This window comes from Protopterus annectens, chromosome 1.part0 (genome assembly GCF_019279795.1).
Source record: "Protopterus annectens isolate FY-2018-M chromosome 1.part0, PAN1.0, whole genome shotgun sequence".
In the NCBI taxonomy this organism is placed as follows: domain Eukaryota; kingdom Metazoa; phylum Chordata; order Ceratodontiformes; family Protopteridae; genus Protopterus; species Protopterus annectens.
In genome coordinates this window covers 1851949980-1851972172 of record NC_056725.1, presented here as the reverse complement: position 1 = coordinate 1851972172, position 22193 = coordinate 1851949980, and the positions used below count along the sequence as shown (strand labels likewise).

Here is a 22193-nt window from a genome sequence, read left to right as displayed (position 1 = left end):
CCAAGACTCTGGTATTCGGGCCAACTGAGGGCTACCTGCAGGTAGATAACCCAAATGTGATGACTGCAACAGTGAAACACGAAGAACATCCATGGTTATGTTAAGATTTTACACAGCTAATCTAGGTCCTTCTACTCTCATGTTGCAGTATTCTCACATGTGGGAGAGTACCACAGCTCATGTAGAGAAAGGGGTGGAGGAAGAGGTAGCAGTCTCCAGGAATCCATGGAGGATGGCTCTAGCAAATCCTGCCCTGGCTCTAGAGATGTTATCCAATTTACAGTGCTTGGTGAAGGTGTGTATAGAGGACCATGTCGCTGCCTCTAGGATAGTGACTGCATCCATGCCTTTGAGAAATGCCCCTGAAAAAGCCATTGCTCTAGTGGAATGGGCTTTGACTGTTTGTGGTTGCTCTTTACTATGGAAGGAGTAACAAAAGGATATAGTTTTATAGATCCAAGAAGATATAGTCTGTTTTGATACAACTTTCCCCAGGGCCCTGTGGCGAAATGATACAAAGAGTTGGTTGGACTTTCTAATGTCCTTAGTCTTATCCAGATAAAACCTCAGTTGTCTGTGAACATCCAGAGAATGGAGCACTCTCTCGCTGTCATTCTGTGGCAAAGGGAAGAAGGTGGGTAAATGGATAGATTGGTTAAGGGACATTTCAATGACCACTTTGGGCATGAAGGAGGAGTTAGTAAGAAGAGAAACCTGGTCTCTGTGGAAAATATTGTAGGGTGGAGTAGCCGTGAGTGCTTGCAGCTCAGAGACTCTTCTAGCTGAAGGGCTACTAGCAAGACAGTCTTCCAGGTGCACATCTTTAAAGTGGCAGAAGCTGCAGGCTCAAAGGGGCAGTGGTTAGTTTCTCCAGAACAAAGTTCAGGTCCCAAGGAGGAGGGAGAGGCTTCCTTGGTGGTCTGATGTGGAGAACCCCTCTAAGAAAAAGTTTCCCCTCCAATCTCGATAACAGGGGTGGATCCATAGGTAAGTAGGCTGAAATGGCTGACAAATGGACTTTCACTGAAGAGTATGAAAGTTCTGATTTTAGGAGCTCACACAAACAGGCTACAACTAGAGGTACAGCCACCTGGAATGGGTCTAATTGCCTTTGAAGACACTGGCTGACACCGGCTGGAGAACCTTTTCCACTCTGATAAATAGGATCTCCTGGTAGTAGGTTTCCTGGCCTCCTGCAGGACAGAGAACACGTCCTCTTAGTAAAGGTGTCTGAAAGAGATCAGAAGTGTTTCACCCACAGGATAAAGCTGAGAGTTTGCAGATGAGAACGGATGAGAGATCCCTTCTGTTGTGTGAGAAGGTTCACCTTGTGAGTCAACTTGTGGCGATTGCCCTTGGCAAGAGCTAGAAGAAGGGGGAACCAATGCTGCCTTGGTCAACAGGGGGTCAGCAGCAAGATTTTTGGTTTGTCCTGCTGAATTTTCAGCAGGACCTTCTGGATAAGAGGGAAGGGGGCGGATGCATCCACTTTCCATGCTGGTGGTGAGGGGAGCCTGGTGCAGAATAGCCGCAGTTGTCTGTTCTGAGGGGAGGCAAACAGATCTATCTGTGGAGTACCCCACTGGTGGGCAACATCTAAGAAGACATCCCTGTGTAACATCCATTTGTGATTTAGAGACAAAGATCTGTTGAGGGCATCTGCCTGATGGTTGTCCTGTGATGGGATATACACCACCTGCAGTGTTACACTGCACTGAGTGGCCAATTCCCAAGCTTGTATTGCCAGCATGCAAAGTAAATAGGATCTGGTCCCACCCCCCTTCTGCTTGTTGATGTACCAAATCACTGTGTTGTTGTCTGTGAAGACTTGTAGGGGGTCAGGTTGTATGAGCAGGAGGAAGATCTTTAGGGCTAGGAGGAGTGCAGTCATTTCCCCTCACATTGATATGTTTTTTTTCTGGTGGGAGGGCTTTCACTTGAGCATGTACCTTGAGTCCATTCATGGTGGCCCCCCATCCCAGATCCGAGGCATCTGTGTACATGAATTGAACTGCCTTTGTGGGCTGCAGAGGAAGACCGGGTTTCTGGCTTATTTGTTGGATCCACCACCTCAACTCCTTTTCAGGCAAGGCAGGAAGGGCACTTGAAAGTCTAGCGGGTGATTGTGCTGGGACCAGACATTTTTCGAGTACCACTGGAACTTCCTCATGTGCAGCCTGGCAAGTGGCAGCATTGGAAGAGTAGCAGCCATTAGGCCCAGAAAGAGTAGAAATTCCCTGGCTGAGATGTGGGTGACTAGAAGTAGGTGTTGTATGACATTTGTTAGAGAAGTGACTTTGTCTTGTGGGAGGAAGGCCTTCATCAAGTCTGTCCTTATTCTGCAACCCAAGAAGATCTGGTCTTTGGATGGGGTGAGGGAGGACTTCAGTATGTTCAGAGTAAACCCAAGACCTCAAAGGAGAGACATAGGGAATTGCAGATGTGCCTGAAGTGTGTTCACCTCTTCTGCTTGGATGAGTTCGTCTAAGTAAGGGAAGATCTGAATACCTTTTGTTCTGCAGAAGGCTACTGCTGGGGCTAGACACTTCGTGAAAACTCTTGGTGCTCTAGACAAACCAAAGGACAAGACAGTGAACTGACAGTGTGAGGATGGCACAGCAAAACACAGAAACCTCCTGAAGTCTGGGTGAATGGGAATATGGAGATAAGTCTCCTTCAGGTCCAAAGTGGCCAAGAAGGCACCGGGCATCAACAGTGGAAGAAGGATTTGTAGGGATAGCATGCGGAAGGAGGGTACATGCAGGAAAGGGTATAACAGGGATAGCTCCAGTGTAGGCCTCCATGGGCCCTACTTTTCTGGGACCAGGAAGAGCCTGGAGTAAAACCCCTGACCCTCTGGTCCTGCTGGAACCATCTCTATGCTGCCCTATGATAATAAATCCTGGATGACCTGGGGTATCAGATGACTTTTTTTTTTTTTTTTTTGCAGGTAGGGGTATACCTTTTGGTAATGGCTTTTCCTGCCAGGTCATAAAGTACCTGTTTTCCACTACTGATTAGACCCAGTAGTCTGAAGTAATGTGTTGCCATAGGGGAAGACAGTGAGAAAGGTGGGTGGACAGGAGGAGATGATGGAGGGGATTTAGGCAGCCACACATTGTTTGGTCTGTCTGGAAAGGGCTGCTTGAGGTAGATTGGGAGGGAAAAGTCCTAGGGGATGAGGGTTTCCTAGCCCCTTTCCTATGCTTTGAGGAAGAAGTGGAATGAGCAGATGCCCTCCTAATAAATCTAGGATTTGCAGGGTAGTTCCTGTAGAATTTTGGAACTGGGGATACCAGTAGATGTTACAGTTCCTTGCTTTTTCCTGCAAACTTTTGAATTGTTCAGCAGATTGCTTGCCAAAGTGGAACTTGTTGTCCAGGGGAGCATCCAGAGTCTTGTTCTTGAAGTCATCTGGGAGGAGTTGAAGTCCGAGTAATTGGTTCTCAACAAACAATTTAAGGGCTGCCAGATGGCTGCGTAAGGTCGTAGGGACAAACGACTGACAGATTTTACAGACTGTATGGTCGTGGGATGGGCCTATGCAGAACAAACAGATGTCATGTATATCTTTGTGTGGAATTTGCCGACTGCATTTACATTTTCCTTCCTAGAGGACATTGGCTATTAAAAGAGAAACAGCAACCTAAGCACTATCCAAAACAAAGAAGATTCCCCAATGGGGTACTTTATCTTTAACATCTAATGTAATGTGAAGCAGAATGATCAAGCTAAATTCGACTGCGGCAGAGAAGTTCTGAGGTCTGTGCATGCGGACATCACATTTACAGCCCACGGTTTATGGACCCACGTGTGACATCCCACTCACCAAACAGCAACCAGGCTTAAGCTTTGGTAGATTAGCCGGACGTTCAGGTCGCCCGAGGCTGAGGATCCCTCATGTGAGTATACTGCAACATGAGAACAGAAGGACACTGAATGGCTCCTAGCAGGAAGAGGAGGAATCTTCTGGAGCACCTGTTCATCTTGATGTGAGAGTACGGGTCCTGAATGTCTATAGGGCACATCCAGTCATCCTTATGCAGGAAGAGCAGTATGGATTGAATTGTGACTATTCGAAACTCTGAATTGGCAACTGATTTGTTGAGGGTGGTAAGGTCCAGAATGGTAGTAGATGCCTGACCTGAGCTGGTCTGTGGGAGCACTTTGGATGACTCTTTTTGAGAGCAGCTTTGAAATTTCAAAAGCTGCAGCCTCCCTCAGGACTGGGTGCAACATCAGGGAGGGTTTTGCTTGGAGAGGGATTCTGGAAAAAAGGTACTGAATAGCCTCTGGATATAATTTTTACATCCAACAATCTTTTGTGATTTTCCCAGGCTGTTGGGTGTAAAGACAATCATTCCCAGACTGCCTCCAGAGATGAGCACTCGGGCAATCCCTCAGGATCGCTGACTGGGTCTGTCCGAGAAAGAATCTCGAGACCCTTGATTCATTGGACTGCCTCTGCCACGACAGTGACGTCTACCATTATAACCATTTCCCCCTCTGTCACTGGAAGGAAGGTCTTCCTGTGAATCCTGAAAAGGACCTTGAGATTTTCTGAACCACAACTTCCTACCTCCACTCTGGTTCCTGGAAAAGGTCTGTTGTGGGGTAAGGAAGCATATCCCGATGTCAGACAAGGTCTTTCCATCCTTTTCACTTTGGGAGAGAGTGTCTCTTACCATTGGACTGAAAAGAGCCGATCCATGGATGGATGAAGGATGCCTTGTAGGGTTGTGAGAAATCGCACAGCCACATCCAGGTGTGGCGTCTGGCAGCAATGCCTGATCCGGCCACCTGTGAGGCATCTTCTGCAGCACGAGAAATTAACCTCATGGACATGTTAGAAATAAGACTGAAGGATGGCCATCCTAGAGAAAAAATTCTTCTGTTCCTTGGCACACATGGACCCTGGGACAGAAAGTACAGTTTTGTACCTACCATAAATGTAGATGTTCGAGTGCTAATACAGCTGCAGTAATCACAGATGGGTTCTCTGCCATCAGGCGGTCCCTCGGTCGGCCGAATTCCAAAGTCTTGGTCCGGCGTCGGTTGTCGTCGCTTTCTCTTCTGACATCAGTGAGGCCAGAGTATATAAGACACAGCCGACGCCATGTTCTTCAGTCTTTCTTGCCCCAGATGTCAGGTGCCCCCAGAAGGAAGGCAATACATAAATTATGCTTATATGTATATACAAGCAATGCAATATAATCCAAAATCAGTAGATGCAAGCAAATAAACCATAGAAGGATAACCCAGTCAGGTTGTATGAAGAGATTGTTAGGCCCCATGCCTTTACCAAGTGGGGAAGGAGGGAGGGAAACCTGTATTGCAGCTGTATTAGCACTCGAACATCTACATTTATGGTAGGTACAAAACTGTACTATGTTCATCGTGCATACAGCTGCAGTAATCACAGATGGGTAGAGTCCCAAAGCTACGCACAGGGTGGTAGGTACTAGGAGGAACTGGGTTGAGCCAGAATGCCCTGCAAAACAGCAGTGGCAAAGCCTGCTCTTGTTCTGGAATATAAAGGCAGGTGGTAGTGTTTTGTGAAGGTATGTACAGAACTCCAAGTGGCTGTCTCCAAAATATCTTTGGTAGGAACTCCTCTGAGGAAGGCTGTAGAGGCAGCTGTGGCCCTGGTGGAGTGTGATCGGATACCTGTAGGAACAGATTTCCCATGATAGGAATAACAAAACCGTATGCAGTGGCCTATCCACTTTGAAATAGTCTGCTTGGAAACTGGCTTCCCTTGAGCCCCTACAGCATAGGACACAGAGTTGTTCTGATTTCCTGAAGGACTTTGTTCTGTCCAAATAGTAGCGTAGCTGCCTATGGATGTCTAAAGAATGTAGCAGCCTTTCCCCTTTGTTTTGAGGATTGGGGTAAAAGGTAGGAAGGTGTATGGCTTGATTTAAAGCTACCCTGGATACCACTTTAGGCATAAATGATGGGTTGGTACGAAGAGAAATCCTGTCCTGATGGAAAATGAGAAAGGGCTGCACCGCCATGAGGGCCTGTAGTTCCGAAACTCTACGAGCTGAAGTGATAGCCAGAAGGAAGGCAGTTTTCCAGGACAAATATTGCAAATCTGTTGAGGCAGCTGGTTCAAAAGGAGGCAATGTTCATTTTTCTAGTATGTAATTAAGATCCCAGGCTGGTATTGGTTGTTTCCTTGGTGGTCTTATATTCTTAGCCCCTCTGAGGAACTGTTGTAAGAGTGGGAGAGAAAATAAAGGAGGATCCGTGTTGAATTCTGCAGAAATGGCTGAGGCATGGATTTTTATGGAAGAAAATGAAAGTCCACTGTTCAGCAGCTCAGCTAGATACTGTAATACCTGAGGCAAGTTCAGTTTTCTAGGGTCCTGGCCTTTTTTCTCATTCCAAGAACAAAACCGCTTCCATTTTGCGGAGTAAGCTTTTCTAGTAGATGGCCTTCTGGCCTCCAAAATGACATCCTGAATCTCCTTGGAGAATAGGGTCTGTTGTGGTGTTAAGGAATTTTCCATGCAGCGAGATTGAGTGTTTTCAGCTGACTGTGAAGAGTTTTGTAGCTGTGCTGAGTCAGCAGAAGAGGCATTAGAGGCAGGGACCAGGGAGGAGTATGTGTTAGGCTCCTCAGCAGTGGGTACCAGTGTTGCCTTGGCCAATCTGGAGCAATCAGTATCATCTTCGGACTGTCTGCTCTTGCTTTCAAAAGCACCTTGGGCAGAAGAGGCAGAGGTGGGAATGCGTAAACTGTCCATGCTGTCCAATTGAATGAAAGGGCGTCCACTCTCCAGGCCTTTGGATGAAAGGTCCTCGAATAAAACTTTTCCAATTGATGATTCCTGTGGGAGGCAAAAAGATCTATGTCTGGCCTCCCCCACACTTGGATTATTTCTGTAAACACCTGAGGATGTAACTTCCATTCGTGTGGATCTGTCATATTTCTGCTTAAATTGTCTGCCAGCGTGTTTTCCAATCCTGGCAGGAACTGTGCTTGAAGTTCGATTTGCCATTCCAGAGCCAAGTTCCAAAGAGTCATGGCTAGTCTGCACAAGGGGTATGAATATGTTCCTCCTTGTTTGTTTATGTACCACATTACCGTGGTGTTGTCTGTTCTTATCGGTAATTGTCCTGGATGCAGGAAGTCCTTGAAAGCTGTAATTGCATTTATTACTGCTAGCATTTCTTTTTGATTGATGTGAAGGTGCTTTTCCTTTTGGGACCATTTGCCCTGGATGCACCTGTCCGTCATGTGCGCCCCCCAGGCGTAATCAGAGGCGTCTGTTGTGATAACTAGCTTTGCTTGAGGCTTGCAGAATGGGAGGCCTGTGTTTGCTTGACATGCTTGGGCCCACCATAGAAATTCCTTTTGCAAACATGGGATTATTGGTATTATTGTTTCCAAACTGTGACTGTGTTGAGACCATAGGTTTTTTAGGTACCATTGAAGTTTCCTCATATGCAGCTTTGCACATGGGATTAAAAGAATGCAAGATGCCATGAATCCCAGAGCCTGCAGGATTTTCCTTGCAGTAAGCCTGGTACTTTTTGCTAGTATTTTGAAGTACTGAGATAGTTGCCCCTGTTTTTCTGGCATAAGATAGGCCATCTGGGTGTTTGTGTCCAAGTTGGCACCCAGGAAAGTTATTTTCTGAGATGGTGTTAGCCTTGATTTCTCTTTGTTGATTGTGTATCCCAGAGAATGCAGTAACCGTGTCACATATGCCAGATGTTCCAGAAGTATGTGCTTGCTGTCCGCTTGGATCAGGCAGTCGTCCAAATAAGGGTAAATTTGTATCCCTTGAAGTCTGCAGTAGGCAATCACTGATGCCAGGCACTTTGTGAATACTCTTGGTGCAGTAGATAAGCCAAAGGGCAATGCAGAGAATTGATAGTGGATTGAACCTGCAAGAAATCTGAGGTATCTTCTGCAGCTTTGTCTGATTGGGACATGCAGGTATGCCTCCTTGAGGTCCAATGTTACCAGCCAAAACTCCTTGCCCAGCATGGGAAGAAGTTGCTGTAATGTGAGCATCTTGAATTTTGGTACGAGTAGAAATGTGTTTAGGATGGATAAGTCCAAAATGTGTCTCCAGTCGGTTCCTTTCCTTGGTACCAGAAAAGGTCTTGAATAAAAACCTTGACCTTGTTCGTGAGTAGGTACCTCTTGAATAGCTCTCATGCTTATGAGCTTTGAAATTTGTAGTTGTGCCTCTGCCCTTTGATTCTGTGGCAGGTTTGGCATGCCTCTCATTTTTGGAAGAGTGTGAAATTGAAATTTGTAGCCTCTGTTTATAATGTCCAGGATCCATTTGTCTGTTGTGACAAAATGCCAATTGCCTGCAAATAATGCTAGCTTTCCTCCCAAAGGTGCTGCCAGCTGAGACATGCTTGGCATGGAAATGAGGGAGTCATTGAGTTTGCTTCCTGTATTGTTGTGCACTGTCCTCGCCACCTCTTGGTGCTGGAGTTTACCATTGTCGGCCTCTATATGATCCTTGTGATTGCCCTCTGCCCCTTGTGCGTCTGTATCTACCTCTTTGGGGCTTGTCAGTGGCTGGAAAGGACCAGTTTTTTGAAGGCCAATTTCTGCTAAAATGTGGAGGTTGGACCTGTAAAAAGGCTTTGACAGTTTGCATAGATTTGGCTTTTTCTTCCATTTTCCGTAGCATCTCCTCAGCATTGGTACCAAACAGCACATCCTTTTGTAAAGGAGCATCTAGAAGTTTAGCTTTCACATGATCAGGCAAGTTTTGTTCTCTAAGCCAGGCATGTCTGCGAATGACTGATCCTGTAGCAGCCGCTCTACTTGAGGCCTCTAGGGCATCATAACCACATTGTAAAGTGTGTTTACACACTTGCTCTGCACTATGCATCATATCCTGTAACTCCTTCAAATCTGGTTGTTCAGGTTGAGACATTTTATTCCTTAATTGTGATAACAGGAACTGTTGATATTTAAGCATATGAAACTGACAATTTAAGGCCCTCGTGACTAGGGTGGCCGAGGTATATACCTTTTTTCCCCACCTTTCTAAAGATCTTGACTCTCTTTCTGCAGGAAGTGGTTCTTGGCAGTGGAGGCCTTCAATCCCTTGGGGCCTTGTGAAATGGTTTCAGGGTGAGCATTATGGCTTTTGAAGAGAAATTGGTGAGAGTTAGGTACTCTGTAGTACCTATCAGGTTTGACTGGTGCAGGAGGCAGAGAATCCGGGTTAAGGCAAGCCTCTGAATAAACTTCATCAAGTATGTCCAAAACAGGGGGTATCGCCAGAGGTCTGTGTTGAGGTAACAAAAGAAATTCCCTAAGTCTTTTCTTAGAATCTGAAAAGTCTTGGCCTTCCCAATGGAAGTGTTCCCTCAAGGTGTGCAAGGTTTCCCCAAAGGAAAAATCCTCAGGAGGGGATACAGAAGGGATGGACTGCTCTGCATTCGAATCCTCAAAAGGGGAGTAAGAGTGTTCCTCTACATCAGAATGTTCTGATAAAATGGATCCCTGATCAGAAGAGGGAGAATCTTCCTCCACTCTGGGTCTCTTGTCTGGAGGGGGTTGAGAACCTCTGATAAGAGTAATTAAATCCTCAGCCATTTTAAGCATCTGTTTTTTAGCCATGGGACCTGGAGATGGGCCCTGTGCAACAGGCCTCTTGGGATGCCTGGCTGCTTTGGATTTAGTAAAGGCCTTAATTGAAAAAGAAGATGAGGGTCTAAAGACACCATGGGTGGAAGTGGACCTGTCCACATTAGTAGGCTCAACATTAGCAAAGGCTTCGGTGGTTGTAGACTGGGAAAGGGCAGAGGTCCCAGTGGTCTCGGGTACAGAGGACACCGCCAAAGGAGTGTCGTCAGTAATCAGGGACTGCAAAGGCGTCTCGCTGAGAACCGGACCACGAGTAGCCTGTTTTGGCGTGGTGTCGGCGGGGACCGCGGGCCTCGCGTGTCAGTCCTTGTCCTTGCGTTTTTTGGACAAAACGGTAGTCGGAGAGTCCGACGACATTTTATAATCAAAAGCTTTACCAAAATAGTGTTGGGCTTAACTCACCGACGCTTAATAGTGCGTTTATTGAAGGTAGCGCAAAAGCGACAGCCCGAGACGTCGTGGTCTGGGCCTAAACAAGGTATGCAGAGGGAATGGAAATCCTTATGCGGTATTTGCTTCCCACAAGAAATACAGTTATTAACTTTTTCTGACATCGGTCTGAGGCAAGAAAAGTTTCCCCAACGGGGTACTTAGCTTTAATGAAGACTTTGGTTTCCAAAATTTCCGTAATTCAGGAGCTGGCCAACCGGCACTTGCGAACTGCTTCTGCTTCGGGCACCGCGCGGCAAATAAGACTGAAGAACATGGCGTCGGCTGTGTCTTATATACTCTGGCCTCACTGACGTCAGAAGAGAAAGCGATGACAACCGACGCCGGACCAAGACTTTGGAATTCGGCCGACCGAGGGACTGCCTGACGGCAGAGAACCCATCTGTGATTACTGCAGTGTATGCACGATGAACATCTAGAGAGTTCCTTCACTAAATCTCTCTGTAGTCTGGTTACATGTGCCAAATAATCCGGAGCTCACAATGTGAAAGTTGCTGAAGCTTAAAGTCTCTTCCCAAACCTGTCCAAAGCCCCAGACTCCCTGTTAGGGAGATGGACGGTGGAGCTCTGCTGGGCCAGCTCCTTTTTGATGTCAGCTGCTACCACCATGGCATTGATGGGGACACCTCTAGTCCAACGGGGGGGCAGTAAGAAGGGGGTGCTAAGAATCTTATCGGGCTGCTTGGGGATTGGTTCTACTGTGTCCTGCTCATTCCACGCCCTGTGTGACACTATGTCAATGAGGGGGTCCCACAGGGGAGGGATACCAAAGAAGTAGATGGGCCTGACCCAAAAACTTCCAAAAAACACAGATTCCTCCAGGTTAGGGTTTTGGGAAGACCAACCACCATTTTGGCATAGGATTTCCATAATGTCTTCAAAGGAGACATCCTCAGGTGGTGATCTGGGGGACCCTTCTCCTTCATAGAGGTTGGTGTCCTCTGTGAGGGATTCCAAAGGGGAATCTAAGTGTCTCCTTTTGCACTGGGGTGCTCCGGGGAGGTAGCGGAAGACTTTGGGTGTTCCAAAAGGGAAGTAGTCTGGAAGTCTTTTTGGGCAGGCTTTCCCAGAGGAGAACAAGTAGATGGCTCAGACACAAAGACTGCTGGAGGGCGGTCAGGCTCTGAAGCAGGTAGAGATGAGGCTCTTCTGGGTGTAGAGAGAATCCTCTCCACCACCTCAAACTCCAAGGGAGATTGAGACACTGATGGCACTCCTACTGGTGCTGAAGCTGTCAAATGGGGAGCCCCATGAATCTCCACTGCCCCAGATCCATGTGAGGAGTCGAAGCAGAGTTATTAAGCACCGAGGCCTAAAGAGGAAGATACAGCTCCAAAAACTTCATGGCTGACATCAACCCCTGGAACCCAATGCCAAAGCCATGGCTTAGAGAGCCGGCTCTGATCCAAAACTGTCGGAGCCGGGCGAGTCAGGGAGACGGTTGGAGTCAAGTTAACAGTACCTGTTGGCTCCGATGTCTCTACTCCAGGAAAGTTTGGATCCAATAACTCCAAAACCGGGGGTCAGGTAGGAGAAGGAGATATAGGAGTATAGGCAAGAATAGTGCTCGCAGATCGGGGGGGGGGGGGGCGCAGGCAAGATCCCCAGCTGGATTTGTGCCTTGAGAAATGTAACCATCATGCTGTCAACCTCAGCTTCGGATAGGATACGAGAGGAACTAGAGAAGAAACAACAGAGGTAGGCCTGGAAACCGGTCTGGGTTGCTGCAGGAGAGGGGACTTAGGTCTGGAAATCACCAGCTCTGGGAAGAAACCTCAGCTCCGATGCTAAGGGGAGGCCTGAATGACTATGGGAGCCAAAGTAGTCAGCTCAGATGACTTAGATGCCTTGGCAGGAGGTTCCCTCTGATTGATGAGACCTCTTGCGATCTTTGTGCTTTTTGTCAGGGGGGGGGTTTCAACCCCTGAAGTGGACGGTGTGGCAGAAGAAGCTGTACTCTGCAGATTAAGATCAGGATTCATTTGTTTTTTATGTCAATTACGCCTCATTGGTTGAATCTAGCACATACTGTGCAAGACAAGTCCAAGTGGACAGCACCAAGGCACACCACAAACTCGGACTGGGCATCTGAGAGTGGAATCTTGAGCCCACAAGTCACACATTTTTTAAAACCTGAGGTTTTGGGGTCAGACATATCCACACCAAAAACAAAACAGCGTGCGCACGCACACACACACACACACACACACACACACACACACACACACACACACACAAAACCAAACGAAAAGATCCAACACTGGAAAAAAATCTTAACGAAGCTGAGTGTGTGTGTGTGTGTGTGTGTGTGTGTGTGTGTGTGTGTGTGTGGATATATATGTATGTAAAGTTTTTTTTTTTTTTTTTTTTAATGATGGTAATACAGGAATACAGCTAAAAAGAGGTAGGGGAAAAAAAGGGACTGTCATAAGGAAGAACTAGTCAAAGCACAGCAAATGAGATCTGGGGGATTTGAAGGAGAGGAGCATTGTGGGTAGGGGAGGAACTCGGATCCTGCAGCTTTAATATGCGGCTGAGTCAGATCCGATCCTTGGATCCGAAACCAACAGATTGAAGAGCAAATGAAAGCAAAATCAGAGCAAATGTTCCACAGCTTACCACTGCTGCCTCTCAGTGCTTTGTTCTTTAGTTTCTGACTAGGATGCAATCTTTGCAGAGTCTGCACAGCCTTATTATGCCTATGTGGTTTACTGCCAGGTGCTCCACTTTCCTCTGACATTCCAAAGTTTTGTCACAGATGAACAGATGATACTCTACAATGTCCTCAGACGTGTGTGTGTGTGTGTGTCACTGTCAGTAGTGGGGAACAAAAGGGCACATTGATGGATTTGCCATGAGATTTCTTTCATTATACATGGCAGCAGGATAATCCTTAGTCATCAGCTGGTCTAAGTGATGATACCATCTGTTTTTCAGGTACCACTGAGGACCAATAAGATGCACTCTGTCATGTATTGCAACAGTTTTAGAAATTGACTGGTTTCAATCTCCTCTTTATGGATGGAAAGTACAGTTGTGTACACTTACCATAAATGTAGATGTTTGAGTGTATTCACTGTTGCAGTCATTACGTTTGGGTTATGTGCTTGCAGGTAGCCCTCAGTCGGCCTGATTAACAAAGTCTTGGGTCCTGCGTCGGTTGCTGTCTCTTCTTCCGTGACTTCAGGTCGTCAGTGGTGTAAAACATGCAGCCGATGTCATTACATCAGTTTTTCTTGCCCCACATGTCAGGTGCCCACCTAATGGGAAGCAATTAAATCTATAAATATACAAGGTTATACCTCAAACAAAAAAGCAAATACACCAAAAAGCTTTTAAACATTGAAAAGGAGAGAAGAGGTATAGCCAAACGAAGTCAGGGGGCTGGAGGGAGGGTAACCAGGACTGCAACAGTGAATACACTCGAACATCTACATTTATGGTAAGTGTACACAACTGTACTATGTTCTTCGTGTTTCACTGTTGCAGTCATTACATTTGCGTAGATTCCCAAAGCTAAAGATGGGAGGAGGAGTTTAGATATCATTAGGACCAGCTATAAGGCCCTGCAAAACTGCAGTGGCAAAGCCAGCTCTTAATTTAGAAAAAATTGGCAAATGGTAATGCTTGGTGAAAGTATGTACAGAACTCCAGGTAGCAGCTTCTAGGATGTCCCTGGTAGGTACGCCTCTGAGAAAGGCTGTAGAGGTAGATGCAGCCCTGGTTGAGTGGGATCTGATCCCCTGTGGGATAGGTTTTCCATGGTGCTTATAGCAGAAGTGAATGCAATGGCCTATCCATTTGGAGACAGTTTGCTTTGAAATAGCCTTCCCCTCTGTCCCTGCAGATAATGCCACTAGCAGTTGTTCAGATTTCCTTTGAGGTTTAGACCTGCCCAAGTAGAATCTAAGTTGTCTGTGCACATCTAAGGAGTGCAGTATCAGTTTCCCTTTGTTCTGTGGATTAGGAAAGAAGGTAGGCAAATGAATGGACTGATTAAAGACCACACTGGATACCACTTTTGGCATGAAAGAAGGACTGGTCCTGAGGAACACCCTGTCCGCATGAAAGATGATGAAAGGCTCCACTGCCATAAGGGCCTGTAATTCAGATACCCTTCTTGCTGAAGTGATGGCTAAAAGGGAAGCTGTTTCCAAGCAAGGAATTTTAAATCTGCAGTAGCAGCTGGCTCGAAAGGAGGAAGGGTGAGTTTCTCCAATACAAAGTTAAGGTTCCAGGCTGGAGTTGGAGCTCTCCTGGGTGGTCCTGAATTTTTTGGCCCCTCTGAGGAACTGCTTGGGCAGTGGAAGAGAGAAGAGGGGAGGTTCTGTTATAATGAGTTGAAATGGCTAAGGCGTAAATTTTTTTGAGGAAAAAGACAGGCCCTTGTGAAGCATCTCAGTTAAGCATTGTAAAATCTGCGGTAAATTGGGCACTGCTGTGCTCATCCCTTGAAACTGGTTCCAGGCACAGAATCTTTTCCATTTTTCAGCATAAGATTTTCTAGTACTAGGCCTCCTTGCCTCTAAAATGACATCCATCACTGGTTTACTGAGGGATGGTAAAGGAGAGCTTAGGCAATTAGCCAGGCTGCTAGGTTCCGTGTTTGAAGCTGGGGGTGCAGAATCTGGTTCTCCTGCTGAGACAGCAGGGTAGGAGTCTGAGGCAGGTGCCATGGGGCCAACAATAACACAATGCGGAGGAGGAGGTACCAGTGTTGGCGTGGCCAGGCTGGTGCAATCAAAATCATCCTTGGTTTGTCTTGTTTGATCTTTAGTGGTACTTTGGAGAGCAGAGGCAGAGGAGGAAAGGCATAAACTGATAGGTTTTCAAGCTGAAGGACAGATCATCCACCTTCCAAGCTTGTCTGTGGGGAGTCCCTGCACAAAATCTTTCCAATTGATAGTTCTGGTGGGAGGCAAACAGGTCTATATCTGGGCTCCCCCATTTGCTTGTCAACATGTTGAAAATCCTTGATTCCAGTTTCCAGTCATGTGGGTCCATGAGGGCTCTGCTTAGTCCATCTGCCAGTGTATTTAGTTTTTCTGGCAGGAATTGAGCTTGTAGATGTACTTGGTAGCTCAAGGCTGTGTTCCACAATGCCATGGCTAGTCTGCAGAGGGGGTAAGAATGTGTACCCCCCCCTGCTTCTTTATGCCGTAGATAACAGTGGTGTTGTCCGTCTATACCATTAATTGTCCTGAAAGAATGTGGTCCTTGAAGGCTGTCAGAGCATTCTGTACAGCTAACATTTCTTTATGATTGATGTGAAGATGCATTTGAATTGGGTTCCGTTTGACCTGAATGCACTTCCCTGCCATGTGCGCCCCCCCTCCCCCCAATGCACAGTCTGATGCGTCTGCTGTTAGGGTTTGAGCGGCAGGTGGTAGTGTGAATGGTAGTCCCTTGTTTTGGTGGCAGGCCTCTGCCCACCAAAGGAACTCTAGGCGTAGACAAGGAATGATAGGAATCATTGCTTCTAGATCCTGAGAATGTTGACACCATAGGCTTTTTAGATACCACTGTAGTTCCCTCATATGCAGTCTTGCATATGGAATTAGAAAAATGCAGGAGGGTATGAACTCCAAGGCTTGTAGTATTTGCCTTGCAGATAGCAGGGTTTTTGTGACCACTTGTTTGAAGTAGGTTGTCAAGCGAATTTGCTTCTCTGGCGTGAGGAAAGCCATCTGGGAAGATGTACTCAAGCTTGCTCCCAGGAATATAATTTGTTGACAGGGGACCAGGTGTGATTTACTTTCGTTTATGGTGTACCCCAGACAAGTTAGTACCCTCTGTACAAAAGACAGATGATTCAAAAGTATGTCCTGGTATTCTGCCTGAATTAGACAATCGTCCAAGTACTGGTATATTTGAATATTTCTTTGCCTGCAAAATGCAATGACTGGAGCTAGGCACTTAGTGAATACTCTGGGGGCAGTAGATAAGCCAAAGAGCAGTGCAGAGAACTGATAGTGCGTGTAGCCTGCTTTGAAGCGTAGACATCTTCTGCAAGACTCCCTGATTGGGATGTGCAGCTATGCTTCCTTTAAATTTAGTGTTGCCAACCAGGCATCTTTGCTTAGCATAGGAAGCAACTGATGAAGAGTCAGCATCTTGAATTTTAGAATCACCAAAAAGGTGTTTAGAGTAGGCAGGTCCAGGATAGGACGCCATGAAATGTCCTTTCTGGGTACCAGGAAAATCTCGAGTAGAAACTTTGTCCCTTTTTCTCTTCTGGTACCAACTGAATAGCCCCTATGCTTAAGAGAGAGAGAGTACTTGTTTCTGGGCCTCCGCCCACTGCTTTGGAGGTAGAGCCGGCCAACTGCTTGGAGTTGGTGGCGTGTGGAAATGAAATCTGTATCCTTGGGACACTATATTTAAAACCCATTTGTCCTGAGTAATTAGTCCCCAGTTCTTTGCATGAAGTGCAATCTTTCCCCCCAAAAGGGCAGTGAGTTGAGAAGTGCTTGGAAGTTTAAAAAAGAAGTCTTTGAGACAGTTTAACATAGGGAGTTTTATTATTCCCAAATTTGGAAGTGGAGGCCCCCTACTGCTTAGTCCTGTGCGTCCCCTGGGACTAAAGCCTGGGTGCTCTGAAGGAACTGGGTTTGGACTGAGAAGGTCTGGAAGAGGCAGGAAAGGACCATATCTTAGAAGGCCAATGCCTACTAAATCTTGGAGGTTGTGCTTGTAAAAAGTCTGTTAAAGTTTGCATAGATTTAGCTTCTTCCTCCGTCTTAAGAACTTCTTCTGCCTTGTTGCCACATAGGTGGCCCTGATTTAAGGGAGCATCCAGTAATTTCGCTTTAACATGATCTGGCAAGGATTGCTCCTTAAGCCAAGCATGCCTTTCTAAGTACAGACCCTGTTACCGCAGCCCTGCAAGATGCCTCTAGTGAATCAAAACTACATTGCAATGTATGTTTACCAACTTGCTCAGCAGAATGCATAAGAATCCTGTAAATCCTTATTTTCAGCACAATCAGGAGTCATCATCATTTTCTGTTCAAGCAACCCAATAATATGCAGCCGATACTTTAACATATGAAACTGGCAATTCAAGGCCCTAATGGCCAGAGTTGCAGAAGTGTATACCTTCTTACCCCATCTATCCAGCGCCCTGGAGTCTCTACCAGAGGGGGTAAGATTTTTGGCAGTAGTAGCTTTAATGTCCTTGGGTCCCTGTGAAATGGTTTCAGGATCCGCAGTAGGATTTTTGAAAATGAACTTGAGAGTCAGGAACCCTGTAATATCTATCAGGTTTTCTGGAAGCAGGAGGTAAAGTGTAAGGGGCCATGCTAGATTCCGGAAAGGCATCATCAACAATGTCTGGTACAGGAGGTATAGCTAAAGGCCTGTTCTGGGGCAGGAATAAGAAATCCCTAAGCTTCTTTTTAGAATCAGAAAAATCCCAACTTTCCCAACGAAAAAGCTCCCTGACAGTATGCAAGGTTTCACCAAAAGAGAAATCCTCTAGGGGGGGGGAAGCAGAGGGGATAGAGTCCTCAGCACCAGAATCCTCATAGGTAGATGAGGGTAAATCCTGGTCATCAGAGGAAACAGAAATTTCAGAATTCTGGTCATAAATATCACAAGCAAACTCAGTCCTAGGTCTCTTAGAGGGGGAAAGTTGGCTTCCCCTGATTAAAATAATAAGGTCTTCAGTCATTTTTAATCATTTGTTCTTTAGGCATAGAGGCCTGTCCATGTGGTCTGTGCGTCAGTTTTCCAGGCATGGTTCGAGTTTTAAGCCTTGAAGAAGAAGATGGCGTCGGTTTAATATGCAAGTCAGTAGGCCTGAATACACCCTCAGAAGCCGATGCCTGTACAGCGGCTCCGGACCCATCCAAGGTACAGACATCCGCAAGTTCTACAGTTGAAGCATCTCGCGGCATACAGGACTCCGAATGGGTCTCAGTAGAGGCCTGCGAATCTGAAGTAGCGGGTATCAGGGGCTGCAAAAGCGCCTCACTGAGTACCGGCGAACTGGGCGGCCTGTCTGTCTTTATCTTTGTGTTTCTTCGGAATGTCGGTAGTCGGATGGCTTACCGAAGACATATCAGGATAACTGAACCAAGCACCAAAAAATATAGAAGCACAAATAAACCGATGGACAGTTCGTGGTTCAAATAAGGCACAAAACAGACTGCGAGGTACGTCATGGTCAAGGTCTAGGCGAGGAATACAGTACGAATGAAAATCTTTATGAGGTATTTGCTTTCCACAAAAAATGCAATTATTTACTTTTACTGACATCTGTTTAGAACAAGAAAAAGTTTCCCCAATGGGGTACTTAGCTTTTAGTTGAAGACTTCGGTTCTGAAACTCGAAAACGAAACTTTCAGGAGTTGGCCGACCGGCACTTGCGAACTGCTTCTGCTTCGGGCACCGCACGGCAAGAAAGACTGATGTTATGACGTCGGCTGCATGTTTTATACCCCTGACGACCTGACATCACGGAAGAAGAGACAGCAACCGACGCAGGACCCAAGACTTTGTTAATCAGGCTGACTGAAAGCTACCTGCAAGCAGATAACCCAAATGTAATGACTGCAACAGTGAAACACGAAGAACATCTGCTGAAATGATCCTTCTCCAGCTGGAACCAGGGAAGAAAGGCTATACACAGAGAGATGTCCAGACCAACTATCAGAGAAAAGTGAAGTAAATTATAAAACACAAAGTGTTCATGTTTAAAAGCATCTCACATTCAAACAAGACGTTAGCAAACACATATAAAGTTACTACCTCTCACATTCCAATTTTTAAATTGTATAAGGTCTACTCAAGTTTCACTCTGAACATCATAAAGATGTTGTAAGAACCGGTAGGACTTAGTGTGGTTGTCTGTGCAAGAGTTCTTACCAACTGTGAAGCAGTAAAAAAAACACCAAACAGGTTAAAGAGTTATACAGTACAACAAGGAACCAGACAATCGCAGAACTTTTTTACATTAGTGATAATGCTACTGACAAAAATATGAGTGACACATTCTGAAAAGTACAGTTTTGTACCTACCATAAATGTAGATGTTCGAGGATCCACATTGCTGCAGTCCTAACTATTGGGGTAGTCCGCTGTCCAGTCGGCCCGAATACCAGAGTATATGGCTGACGTCGGTCAGGGCGCATTAGACTGACGTCAGTACGTCAGGGTACTAATGCGCATGACCGACGTCATATCCTCAGTCTTTTCTTGCCCCAGATGTCAGAAGACCCTAAAAAGACAAGGCCCAACATACCTGCACCAAAAATATGTACAATATATACAAAAATACATACAAAAATATCAGCATATAACCTCACCTACACAACCACCCCTAAACACAGAGGGAAGGAGGGAGGGTAAATTGGACTGCAGCAATGTGGATCCTCGAACATCTACATTTATGGTAGGTACAAAACTGTACTATGTTCTTCATTCCACATTGCTGCAGTCCTAACTATTGGGTAGAATCCCAAAGCAGAGGTAAGGGAGGCTGGCAAATCATAAAGAAGCAGGAGCTGACAACATGCCTTGCAAAATAGCTGTGGCAAAACCAGCCCTAGACTTAGAGTAGAGAGGAAGGTGATAATGCTTAGAGAAAGTATGCACTGAACTCCAAGTAGCTGCCTCCAAAATATCCTTAGTTGCCACCCCTTAGAAATGCTGTTGAAGTGGCAGTAGCCCTAGTGGAATGAGGCCTAATCCCAGCTGGAATCTCCTTGCCATGATGGGAATAACAAAATGCAATGCAAAACCCAATCCACCTAGAAATAGTTTGTTTTGACACAGGCTTGCCCTGTGAACTCAAAGCAAAAGAAACAAACAACTGCTGAGACTGCCTAAAATCCTTAGTCCTGCTTAAATAATAACGCAATTGCCTGTGTACATCTAAAGTGTGCAAAATCTTTTCCCTTTATTTTGGGGATCTGCATAAAAGTAGGCAAATGAATAGTTTGGTTTAAAGCCACACTAGAAACCACCTTAGGCATAAAGGAAGGATTAGTACGTAATGATACCCTATCCTTATGGAAAATCAAAAAGGGCTCTACTGCCATAAGGGCCTGCAACTCAGACACCCTTCTTGCAGAAGTAATAGCCAACAGAAAAGCAGTCTTCCATGACAAGTATTTCAATTCAGCAGTAGCTAGAGGCTCAAAAGGTTGTAGAGTAAGTTTTTCCAACACAAAATTGAGATCCCAAGCAGGAGTAGGAGCTCTACGTGGGGTCTTATATTCTTTGCCCTCTAAGAAACTGCTTGAACAAAGGATGCGAAAACAATGGTGGGTCACAATCATAGTGAGCTGAAATTGCTGCAGCATGAATCTTAATGGAAGAGAAAGACAAACCTTTGTCCAATAACTCAGTAAGATATTGAAGAGCCACACTCAAATTAGGCTCCGAAATCTCCAAATTCTTTGCTGTACTCCAAAATAAAAATCTCTTCCATTTTTCTGACACTTTCCTTGTACTAGGTCTTCTAGCTTCCATAATCACATTTAAAACTTGTTGAGGAAGTTGAGACCTGCTGTGTGTCAACATAGAATATGCCAGGCTGTTAGATGAAGAGTGAAGCTTGACATTGAGCAGATGACCGTCCTTCTGAGACAACAGATGTGGAATCAAAGGTAAAGGCGATGGAGGCTTCCTTACCAGACTCCTTAGTAGTGGATACCAGTGTTGCCGAGGCCAATCTGGAGCTATTAAAATCATCCTTGGCTTGTCTTGTCTGACCTTTAAGAGCACCTTTGGAAGAAGAGGCAGAGGTGGAAAGGCATACACATGAAGATTTTTCCAACTGAAAGACAGAGCATCCACTTTCCAAGCTGTGTGATGAAACCCCTTTGTGCAAAACTTTGGCAGCTGGTGGTTTAGTGGAGAAGCAAACAGATCTATGTCTGGAGTTCCCCATGACACTGTCAATTTCTGAAATACATGAAGATCCAGTTTCCACTCGTGGGGATCCATGATTTGTCTGCTTAATACATCTGCTAAGGAGTTCTGTGCTCCTGGCAGAAACCTTGCCTGAAGAGTTAGTTGCACGGTTAGCGCAGTCTCCCATAAAATCATTGCTTGCCTGCCTAGAGGATAAGAATGTGTTCCCCCTTGTTTGTTGATGTACCACATGACAGTTGTGTTGTCTGTTAGAATCAACACCTGCCCTGGAAGAAGTAACTCCTTGAAAGCCATTAATGCAAACTGGACTGCTAACATCTCCTTCATGTTGATATGTAGATGCTGTAGGTCTGGCAGGCCACTTGTCTTGTATCCACTTTCCATTCAGATGAGCTCCCCAAGCAATGTCCGAGGCATCTGTCGTTAAAATCTGACTCGCCTCTGGCCGGGTCACAGAGAGTCCCTTGTTTAGGTGACATTCCTGAGCCCACCACAAAAATTCTTTTTGAAGGCAAGGTATTATTTGAATGACAGTGTCCAAATCCTGGCAGTGCTGTGTCCATACATTTTGAGATACCATTGCAGCTTCCTCATATGCAGTTTGGCATTGGGAAGCACCAGAATACAAGATGCCATGAACCCTAATGCTTGAAGGACTGTCCTTGCAGTCAGCACGGACTGATGAGATAGTTGATGGAAGTAAAGGGATAGACTCTTTTGTTTGTCCGGGGTTAAAAGGCCATCTGGGCAGCTGTATGCAGTCTTACAACCAGAAAGCACATGACTTGAGAGGGTACTAGACTGGACTTTATTCCGCTCACAGAATACCCTAGGCATCTTAGCACTGCTATGACATATTCCAGATGCTGTAGAAGGTTTTCCTTTTCTTGAGCCAGAATCAGGCAGTCGTCCAAGTAAGGATAGATTTGAATTCCTTTTAGCCTGAAGTAAGCTATCACTGGAGCCAGAACCTTTGTGAATACTCTGGGCAGTAGATAAGCCAAAGGGCAATGCAGAGAACTGATGATGAGAATTTCCAGCTCAAACGCAGATACTTCCTGCAACTTAGTCTTATAGGCACATGAAGGTAAGCTTCCTTGAGATCTAAAGTTACCATCCAGTGATCTTTGCCCAGCAGAGGTAAAAGCTGCTGTAACGTCAACATCTTGAACTTGGGAATGTCCAGATAAGTGTTGAGGATAGATAAATCCAAAATTGGTCTCCACGT

At 45.8% G+C, this 22193-nt stretch overlaps 1 protein-coding gene across 1 annotated transcript in view; it reads right to left on the bottom strand.

Annotated features, from left to right (window-relative positions):
* The window catches only part of RICTOR (RPTOR independent companion of MTOR complex 2), a 3179211-nt gene that overhangs the window by 2844168 nt on the left and 312850 nt on the right, over positions 1–22193 (bottom strand). The window lies entirely within an intron of this gene.